Source organism: Arvicanthis niloticus, chromosome 11, assembly GCF_011762505.2.
Source record: "Arvicanthis niloticus isolate mArvNil1 chromosome 11, mArvNil1.pat.X, whole genome shotgun sequence".
NCBI classification, from domain to species: domain Eukaryota; kingdom Metazoa; phylum Chordata; class Mammalia; order Rodentia; family Muridae; genus Arvicanthis; species Arvicanthis niloticus.
In genome coordinates, this window is record NC_047668.1 from 69,170,980 (window position 1) to 69,181,072 (window position 10,093).

General features: G+C 46.4%; 1 non-coding gene across 1 annotated transcript; it reads left to right on the plus strand.

Annotated features, from left to right (window-relative positions):
* The first annotated feature begins 8,727 nt into the window (after positions 1-8,727).
* Trnai-uau (transfer RNA isoleucine (anticodon UAU)) lies at positions 8,728-8,820 on the plus strand. Its single transcript is given in 2 exon segments — positions 8,728-8,765; positions 8,785-8,820. It is a non-coding gene; the product is annotated as a tRNA-Ile (tRNA).
* Positions 8,821-10,093: the final 1,273 nt, after the last annotated feature.

A 10,093-nucleotide genomic window follows, 5' to 3' on the forward strand; every position in this document is an offset into this window, starting at 1 on the left:
AAAGTCATATTTGTCTTATGTTCATTGGTGTTTTGCCTGCATGTATGTTTATGTGAGGGTGTCAGATCTCCTGGAGCTGGAGTTACAGACTGTTTAGAGCTGCCATGTGGGTGCTGGGAATTGAACCCAGAGCCTCTGGAAGAGCAGCCAGTGTTCCTAACCACTGAGCAATCTCTTCAGCCTTGGTTCTTGTCTTCTTAAAGAGTTCTAGTAAGAGGCATAGTTTAAGTAGAATTTTATATGAATTTTTATGAGGTGGGTGTCATGGTCCTGGGATAAGATGTTCACTTTCTTCTCAAACCACAGTGGACTTCCCTTGTGAGTATTCTTTCGGAGTTCTTCCAGAAAAATCCTCAAAGAGAGATGGAGGCAGGGTTCGGGGGGCGTGCATCAAAGGCCACACTGCGATGAAGCTATAGTGAAGTCAGAATCTTTGATAGACGCAGATCCTTCATTAGCCCACATGGGTGAAAAAGAAAATGCCCTGGTGCATTGTTTTCTGACCCAACAGAACAACCTAACTCCGCTTCAAGGACTTTTCATCCAAGGTGGCACTGTGAGAGTCGAGGATGCAGCTCCCAAGATCCAGCTGCAGCTTCCCTTGCTTCCCTCCTACCCAGCTCCCTGCCCAGCACTGCCCTGTGAGGGCAGCAAAACAAGATATGTGGGATAAACAAGACGTTTATCAGCGTGTGCTCAGCTGTTGTGGGCTGTTGAAAAACAAGTCTCTTGTCAGGGTATACGGCCTGAGATGGCTGCACAGATGATAGCCGCTTTCTGCTAGGAGTCGGCTCTCAACACGTTGCTTCCTGCTTCTTGTTTGTGGATGCATTGTGATCAGCTGCTGCCCTGACTTGCTCATCAAGAACTGTGACAAAACTCTTTTTTTTTTTTTTTTCTATTCAGCTGTCTTTGTCAAAGCATTTTATCACAACAGGAAGCGGGTAATACTCCATGTGCCACACATGCTTTGTTCTTCTTTTCTAATCTATCAGGTTCCTCATAGTTGCAAGTAACCAGGACTCCAAATAACCCATAGCTTAAGGGATGCGGAGTTGGTTTGGTGGATATGGGAGCTTGCTAAAAAGATCTGAGTTTGGTGGCTGGGATCCACATGCTTGGTGACAAGCAACCACGCCCCTCCCCCCACTAAATAAAAATGTAGTTTAAACAATTTAGAGACATTGGTCTAGAAAGATGGCTTAGCCATTGAGAGCACTTGCCACTCTTGTAGAGGGCCCAGGTTTGTTCCCAGTATCTACATGGCTGCTCACAGTCGTCTGTACCTCCAGATCCAGGGGATCTGATGCCATCTTCTGGCCTTTAATGATATCAGACACACACGCATGGTAAACAAACATACATACAGGCAAACACTCATAACTAAATAAATCTTAAAAATATAAAAATGAAACAAAAAAAAAACAAGCAAAAAAAAAAAAAACCCTTCAGTTAATGGGAAGGTTAAAGGCTCATATAACGGGGTACCTGTCTTAGTCAGGGTTTCTGTTGCTGTGAAGAGACACCATGACCGTGGCAACTCTTACAATTTGGGGCTGGCTTAGTTTCCGAGGTTTAGTTCATGATCAGCATGGTGGGAAGCATGGCGGTGTGTAGGCAGAGCTGGTGCTGGAGAAGGAGGTGAGCTTCTGTATCCTGATCCGAAGGTAGCAGGAAGAGACCTTGAGCTACTAAGCCCAGCTTGAGCGTCTGAGACCTCAAAGCCCACCCCCTCCAGCAAAGCCACACCCACTCCAGCAAAGCCACACCCACTCCAACGAGGCCACATCTCTTTAGCGCCACTCCTTATGGACCTATGCTGGCTACCTTCAATCAGACCACCATAGTAGCTACTGGGTATTTGCAGGAAATGTAACTGAGGAGACCCTCCCTCAATGTTACTCATGTCAGGTTCTTGTGACAGCGACGAGAAAAGTGACTAACACACGTCCTATTCCTGGTGTCTGAGGAGAGCTGATTACACATAGCATTTCCTTCTGACCATGCCCTGCAGGTGCTTGATCTGCTGTGGGGGCTGCAGAGTGGGTTGAGTCATGTTAGCAGCATCTTTCCATTCTTCCTACTAGACATATGTTGTTGAAATTTTTAATCCCAATCTGGGGTTTCTATATCACCTTGATCATTCACTTCCCAGATAAAAGACACACAACCTCTATATTTACAATAAGCCTCAAACAGCACAAGAGCTGGGCAGATATCTATCCTCTCTGCTGTTAGAATCTACTTTCCTATTGATAACCGGAGTTATCACTTACTATGTTTCATCTGGGCTGCTCTTAACTCCAATTGGCCAGCCCTCGGGGCCATGTTTTCTTGACTACTAATCCATGGCATCTCTCTCTCCTTCCTTCACCTTCTTCTCCTCCTCGGGGTTCTCCTCCCACCCTCAGCCCTGGAATCCTAAACCCCGCCTATGTCTCTTCTGCCCAACTATTGGTTTTCAGCATCTTCATTTACCAATCAGAAATAACTTGGGGGCAAGGTCATGAGGCTCTACATTCACACTGTCTCAGGGAACTAGTTCTGGGGGTCACTCTTAGCTTCACAAACACAGTAAAAGACCACACCTCAAAAGACTTAGGTAATTCTCTCTACCTTTCTGGGAGATCAAATTGCCACCAAGTAAGAACCAGGTGTGTGTGCTGGCCATGAGAGGCTCACATGTCCATATTTGCACCCATTACTGGGACAAAACCAGTAGTAACCAGTAGATGTTGCTTGGATCTGGTGTTTCCAGGTTCCTAGACTTTCAATCAAGAAAACTGAAATAAAGGCAGAAACAAATTGCAAAGAAGCAAAGGAGTTTTATTTCAAGGCAAAGCAATAGTATAGACCAGAAAACACCCTGATACCCTGTCAAGACTGACAGAGGCTATCTATCTATCTATCTATCTATCTATCTATCTATCTATCTATCTTTTTTTTCTTTTTGGTTTTTCGAGACAGAGTTTCTCTGTGTAGCCCTGGCTGTCCTGGAACTCACTCTGTAGACCAGGCTGGCCTCAAACTCAGAAATCCACCTGCCTCTGTCTCCCAAGTGCTGAGATTAAAGGCATGCGCCACCACCGCCCGGCTATCTATCTATCTTATATGTAAGTGTTTTGCCTTCATGCATGTATATACACACTATCTGCCTACCCAGTGTCCTCGTCACCAGTGTCCTCATCAGATCCCTTGGGACTGGAGTAGCAGATGGTTGGGAGCCATCATGCAGGTGCTGGGAACTGAACCCCAATCCTCTGCAAGAACAGCAAGTATGTTTAACCACTGAGCCATCTCTTCAGAACACATCCTCCCCCATATCCTATCACTCCTGACTCTTCATGACATGGTTTCAAATGATTTGGATGGGAGTGGGTGTGTGTGGAATCCTGGGGTCCACGGCACCCTGAGGAGTGTCAGCACTGGCACTTCTTTGTAGCCCAGGTGTCACAGATGAATTTATATTTGTTACCTACAATGAAGAAAACAGAATATCTGTGAGTTGCCCAAAGTCATTTAGTCTGTCTGTCTGTCTGTCTGTCTCTCTTCTTCTCTCTCGCTCACATGCACACACACACACACACATACACACACACACACACGCATATATACTACTAATAAGTAATACTAAAAGAATTTCTCATAAATCTGATGGAAAGACCCAAACGCATCAAAGACTCTAAATGAAGAGAAGAAACTTAAAGAAGCCACCCGAACAAGCCAAGCGCTTGCTCTGAAGCACGCATAGAGGCTGGAGTGTAGCTCAGAGGTAGCACTTCCCTAGCACGAGCAAAAGCCCCTTGGGTCCACCCTCATTATCAGCATCGAAAGAAATGCAAGTGCCCAAAAAGGACAGCCATCAAAAATGCTCAGCACCCTTGAATCTGCTTTCTTTTTTACCCTGGCAACATAGCTTCTTCTGCATACAAAACAGCAGGCACTGCAAGCAGAAAAACAGCTCAGGGCCTGTGAGCACAGGGTACTTGTGGGTAACCTTGGGAGTTCATTCTTGGCTTCACAAAGATTTCTTTTTTTTTTTTTTTTTTTTTTTTTTTTTTTTATAGTTTCAACATTCCTAGCTCCTACCAGTGGGAGGGTAAGATAGAAATGACCACAATAGGATAGATAACAAGAAAACTATCATACATCCAGAGGAAGTGCCAAAATGAAGGCCTAACACCAAGTATTGGCAAGGACGCAGAGCCACCGAACTCAGTCTTACTGGCAGGAGTGGATGACTCAGGCATCTTTTGAGATCCAGAGCTCACAGGTAAAAGTGGCCCTCTGGGTGGCAGGGAAGTTGGCTAAAGGCTTCAGGCTAAAGTTGCTAGCACATGGGCAAATGTGTTATCCAGTCTCAAGTGGGAATCCATCTACTGGCTGCTGAACTATAGGAGCCAGAAGAAAATGCTATAGGAGCATTGGGCAGAGGGATAGCCCCTGCAGTGGCCTCTAGCCCCTTCAATGACAGGGCCAGACAGTGGCAGAGGATGATGGAGGACCAGTGTCATCGGGGTCCAGTTCCAGGGCTACAGAGAAGAGGAGGAGCAGAGGAGGGACAATTTCCTGCCACTCATACCATTTGTGTGACCAGTGATTGATTAGGGTGACCAGTGACTAGGGTTCAGGTTGTCTGGGAAGGTCACAGTTGGTGCTAGCTTGTCTTTCACCCTCAGAATGGTCCCCTTTTGAAGACTGTTAATGTGGTCACACCAGCTGGATGTATCGGTTTCTGTCAAGTCCTCCCACTGATAGGAGCTAGGGATTTTTTTTAAAAGATTTTATTTATTTATATTCTGGATATGAGTACTCTATCTTCATGTACACCTGCATGCCAGAAGAGGGAGACCCCATTATAGATGGTTGTGAGCTACCATGTGGTTGCTGGGAATTGAACTCAGGACCTCTGGAAGAGCAGTCGGTGCTCTTAACCACTGAGCCATCTCTCCAGCCCCAGGGATTTTTAAGTATCAAAACGAAACAAAACAAAAATACAAGAAATCTTTGTGAAGTCAAGAATGAGCTTCCAAGGTTATCCACAAGTACCCTGTGCTCACAGGCCCTGAGCCTTTTTTTTCCCCTTGTAGATTCTGCTGGTTTGCATGCAGAAGAAACTATGTTACCCCCTCCCCCCCAAAAAAAAAAGAAAAGAGAGAAAGTAGGAACATCAAAAGAGATTCATTACTGCAAACTGTTCATTAACCTAAAAGAACTACTTTAATAAGTAAAGATACAAATTCCAAGGAACATGAAGGTACAGTGTCATAGTACTATGTTAAAAAGGTGCGATTTCCCTATTAACGATGTATGAAATAGCAATAGATTTTACAATACAGCATAGTTTAGAGTGGACAATTCTATTTGTTCACAAGTATTTTGTATCTACCGGACAGCACCAGCTATGAATCTGTTGGGTCAATGGCTGTGTGCATTTAAAACCTGGCTAGAGGAGCTGAAAAGATGGCTCAAGGGCTGTTCTTCCAAAGAACTGAGTTTGATTCTCAGTACCCACAACCACCAGCGGGCTCACGCCCATCTCTAACTCCAACTCCAGAGAATCTGATGCCCACTCTGGCCTCTGCAGGCCACACACCTATTTTATACACACACACACACACACACACACACACACACACACACACACACACATATATATAATTAAAAAAAAAACCAGAAGCATCTATTTTTTTCATACTTCTGTCAACACTGAATGTTACTAGCCTTTTGAATTTGTTACCATCTGACTAGCTCTCAGCAATTCTTCATTTTGGTTTCAAAAGAGAGAGAAGGGCTCCAGGCTCCTTCAATTCACATTTCCTCCATTCTAGAATCTGCTCATCCCTGCATGAAACGTCCCTCAACGTGGGCCTTGGTCTCTCCATCTGTCTCAAGAAGATAAAGGATCGGTCGTTTGCTCACCGGCACTGTTGGAGCTCAGGAACCACGTGGGTAGGAGGGCACTTAGGCACAGACAAACACAGCACATTGGAAAGGCTTCAAGATGGCTTGCCCTGTCACAGGTGGCTATAGCATCTTGTGATTCTCTTTGAAGAAATGTAGTATTTATTTTAAGTGGTTCATTCTATTTTTTTAAATTTATTTTTCATCTATGTGACCGTATGTGTCTCTGTGTGTACATGCCACATGTGTGTGAGTATACATGGATGTCAGAAGACAGCGTCAGCTCCTCTGCAGCTGGAGTTACAGGAGGTTGTGAGCTGCCTGGCGTAGGTGCTGGGAACTGAACTTGGGTTTTCTGGAGAGAGCAAATCCTCTTAACCTCTGAGCCAACCTTCCAGCTCCAAAGAAAAATGACATTTAAAGGATGCTTCAAAAACAGGTGCTGTGCCTGTCTGCCTGTAATACCAGCACGTGGGAAGCAGAGGCAGGAGGATCAGGAATTCAAGACTAGCCTCTGCTACATAGTGAGTTTGAGGCCAGCCTGGGCACCTTGAGACCTTGTCTCAAGAGAGCAACCAACTAGCTAACAAAAACAAAAACCCGAAAATAATTTTGAAGACCTTCCAGTTAAGACTGAATCATTCAGGAAGCCCTTGGTGGGTGTGATTGGGACCCACAGCAAGTCTCCGACACCAGCTGTCTGTCCATGATGGCTGCTTTGGGGCTCCTTGTGCAGGATCTGGCTTCTGTACAGCAACATTTATACTTAGTACATAACCCTAATGAGACACTGGCTAAAAATAAGACATATAAAAAATTTGATGAAATAAAGCAAATGAAGACCATAAAATGGTAATTCCATAAATTCAAATCAAGATGATCTTCATTCACCAGACTCACAGATTGCATCCCATTAATCAAAATGTTTGTGTGGCTCGTCACAATGCCTCTTGTGTAGCAGAGGCCAAAGCCAGGAAGAGAAATTACAGTGGCCAGTACATGCTATTTGGACTTTCACTGTCAGGAATAAAGACAGGAATAAATAAAAGCCCCTCCTTGTAATTTGCAGGATAGCACACACACACACACACACACACACACACACACACGGCTATTGAAACCCTTCCAGCTTATCTCACCATTTAAACACAAAAACATGGGAGTTAAAAAAAAACAACAACTTTTTTTTCAGTGCAAAAGGCATTACATTCCAAACATTCATTTAAGAAACAGTTTTTGTCTATTTCTGTTGCCACAGTGAGTCATTACATTTCGTACATTTTAATATACAGTACATTCATCCCTATGCCAAGATGACATGTTATTTTAAAACTTATCTGTTAACCCAGCATGCTTTCTCCTTGCCTTACATAAGTAAACATTTTATTTGGTATATGGAAAAGAGTGAGACTCTTTTTGCATTATAGGCATTACAAGGTTTAACCACTGCTTTATTATGTAACATATAATAATTCAGATTATTTCGAGGCAGTGGGGTAGGTGGCTTGGCCTGTAGAACCTGCACTCTGAAGACAGAGGCAGGAGGATCTTGAGTCTGTGGCCGGCCTTGGTTACATGGTCTTAGAAAGTTAACTTCAGTGTGTTGGGAGGGGTTATGTGGGGAAATATTCTCCAGTCAAGATTCCTGGATTTAGAGATAAGGAAACTCAAGTGACTTGAGCCCCCTTAAGACGAATAAAGCCCAGTGAGAGCCTTGGGTGAGATTCCTAGTTCCCTGGCTCTCTGGAGGCAGTCTGAAAAGGGTAACCGGTCTCTGCGGGTCTCGGGAAGTTTTCTCCTGTGGTCCTGGCGCCCTCTCTCGGGCTCCTGCCTCAATATCACCCCGTCCAGTTTCCTCCCCGAGAACTTTAGGCTCTTTGGGACCTAAACTATTTATGTTCCCTTTATGAGGTACCACCTTTCTCTGTAAACACTGGGATCCCCACTAGCGTATACATATGTACACGCACTGGCTGATCCTCCAAGATCTGCCGAGCTAACAAAACAGCAGATACGCAACGGGGACTGGGGGAACAAAATTCTCCTTTACCACCCCTTCCTCCATTGGTCTCCTTTCCAAGCAGCCTTCCTATTATTTTTTTTTCCTTTTTAAAGATTTATTTTTTAAATTATGTAGATGTGTCTGTGCATGCCGCAGATCCCCCTAGACTGGAGTTAAGGAGGATTGTGAGCCAAATCGAACCGGCTTTCCCCTAACCTCTGAGCCATCTCGCCAGTCTCCTCATATTTTCATAAAGTACCGTGCTTTTTACGTCCTCTAACGAGGAAAGGGACTCACAAAGTGCGTATGGCCCAGAAGTCATAATTCGGGCATCGGCCCAGTGTTCCGATTTTCTGGTTTCAAGAAAAAAAAAAATATTCCGAGCTTTGAACGGAATATTCAACACCTGCAGCTTGGACGTCGAGGCCCCTCAGGAGGAGAAGCCCGGCCAGGTCCGGCTGCTGGCCCTCGCGCCATCGGAAGGCTGGGCCAAGGATGCGGGTTCGCTTCCCGGAGCGGACGGCAGCCGCACGGTCGCTCTGTTCGCCCCCGCCAGGCCCGTCTGCGCGTGCGGGGGGAGGGCCGGCCGGAGCGAAGCCTCGCGGAGGACGCCGCCCCTCCCCCGCGGGCTCGGCCGAGCGAGCCTGTCTTCGTAGAGTCCTACCGGATCCTTCGGTCCCCCGAGTCTGGCTCGTAGCCCTGAGTCCGGTCGGAAGTTGCTGGAGGCTGGGGTTCGAGCGGCGCCCGCTGGCGGCGGATGCGCATGCTCCACCGACGCCTTGCCGAGTCTAATAGAGCCTTCGCAAGGCCGCCACAGCGGAGCTCCAGTGGCGCAATCGGTTAGCGCGCGGTACTTATACAGCAGTACATGCAGAGCAATGCCGAGGTTGTGAGTTCGAGCCTCACCTGGAGCACAGTCTTTTTGGAGCTAAGCTTCACAGTTATTTTATATTTGTATAGGAGGGAGTTAGGCTCCCTTTAGTCTCCTCGCTTCCTGTCTCAGGCAAAGCGGAAAACAGCGCGCTGTGAAGCTCTGCACTGTTTCCGGAGCTGCTCTGTAACTACTTCGCAGCATCCCGCAGTGGAATCCAGTGGACCGCCTACTACCCTTCCTGGTCCTTAGGCCGCTGTTTAAACCGCATCAGGACCCCGGATGCAAACAGTGGTCCCCAGGGCTCTATGATGCCGGCGGCTTCCTGCGAGCGCGGAGAATACTCCGCAGCTCCCGCCGCTGCCCCCTCCCGAGCCCGGATCCAACCCACTGCTTCCGGGTGGCTCCCCAGGACCAAATGGACTCGGAGTGTGAGACCCTGGGTGACCTGCTCCATTCCCTGGCACTAGCCCCCTCCCACCCCGCCTGCAGCTGCTCCCACCCCGACCCCGGTTCAAGGCACCCTGCCCTCCCCCTGCGTTTGCAGTTGGGGACAAATGTCTGGGAAATTTCCATTCTCTCTTCCTCTGCTATGACTTTGGAATGGTGACCACTAGAGGAGCCTCTTGTCCTCTCAGCCAGCAGCCACCCTAGCTCTGCATCGAGCCTAGAGAGATGTCAGGAGTCCCTCAGCTCACCTAATCCTCATGCTCAATGCCACACCCTCCCATGCCTTCGGCCCAGTGACTCAAGCTTAGGAGGACGGAGGTTTAGTTCCTCTTAAGAAATCCATTCCAAGTCTGAAAACGAATGTAAGCGCTGTGGAAAATATAAAGCTTGCTTATTAAAACAAGCAAACAAACAAATGGGTGGAAGAAATGACTCGGTGTTTTAAAGTGGGCACTGCTCTTGTCTGCGAACCAGGAATTCAGTTCTCAGCAGCCACATGGGGCAGCTCCATGTAACTGACAACCTGAGTCTGATCCCTGAATTCAAGGTAGAAGAAGAAAACCCAGCTCCCAAAAGTCATCTTCTGAGTTCCATATGAACACTGAGGCACATACATGCGTGGCACACACACACACACCCCTATACATACACACATACACACATACATACATACACACATACATACATACATACACACATACATACATACATACACATATTCATACATACATACACACATACATACATACACACATACACACATACATACATACATACATACATACACATATTCATACATACATACATATATTCATACATACGTACATACATACATACATACACACATACATACATACACACATACA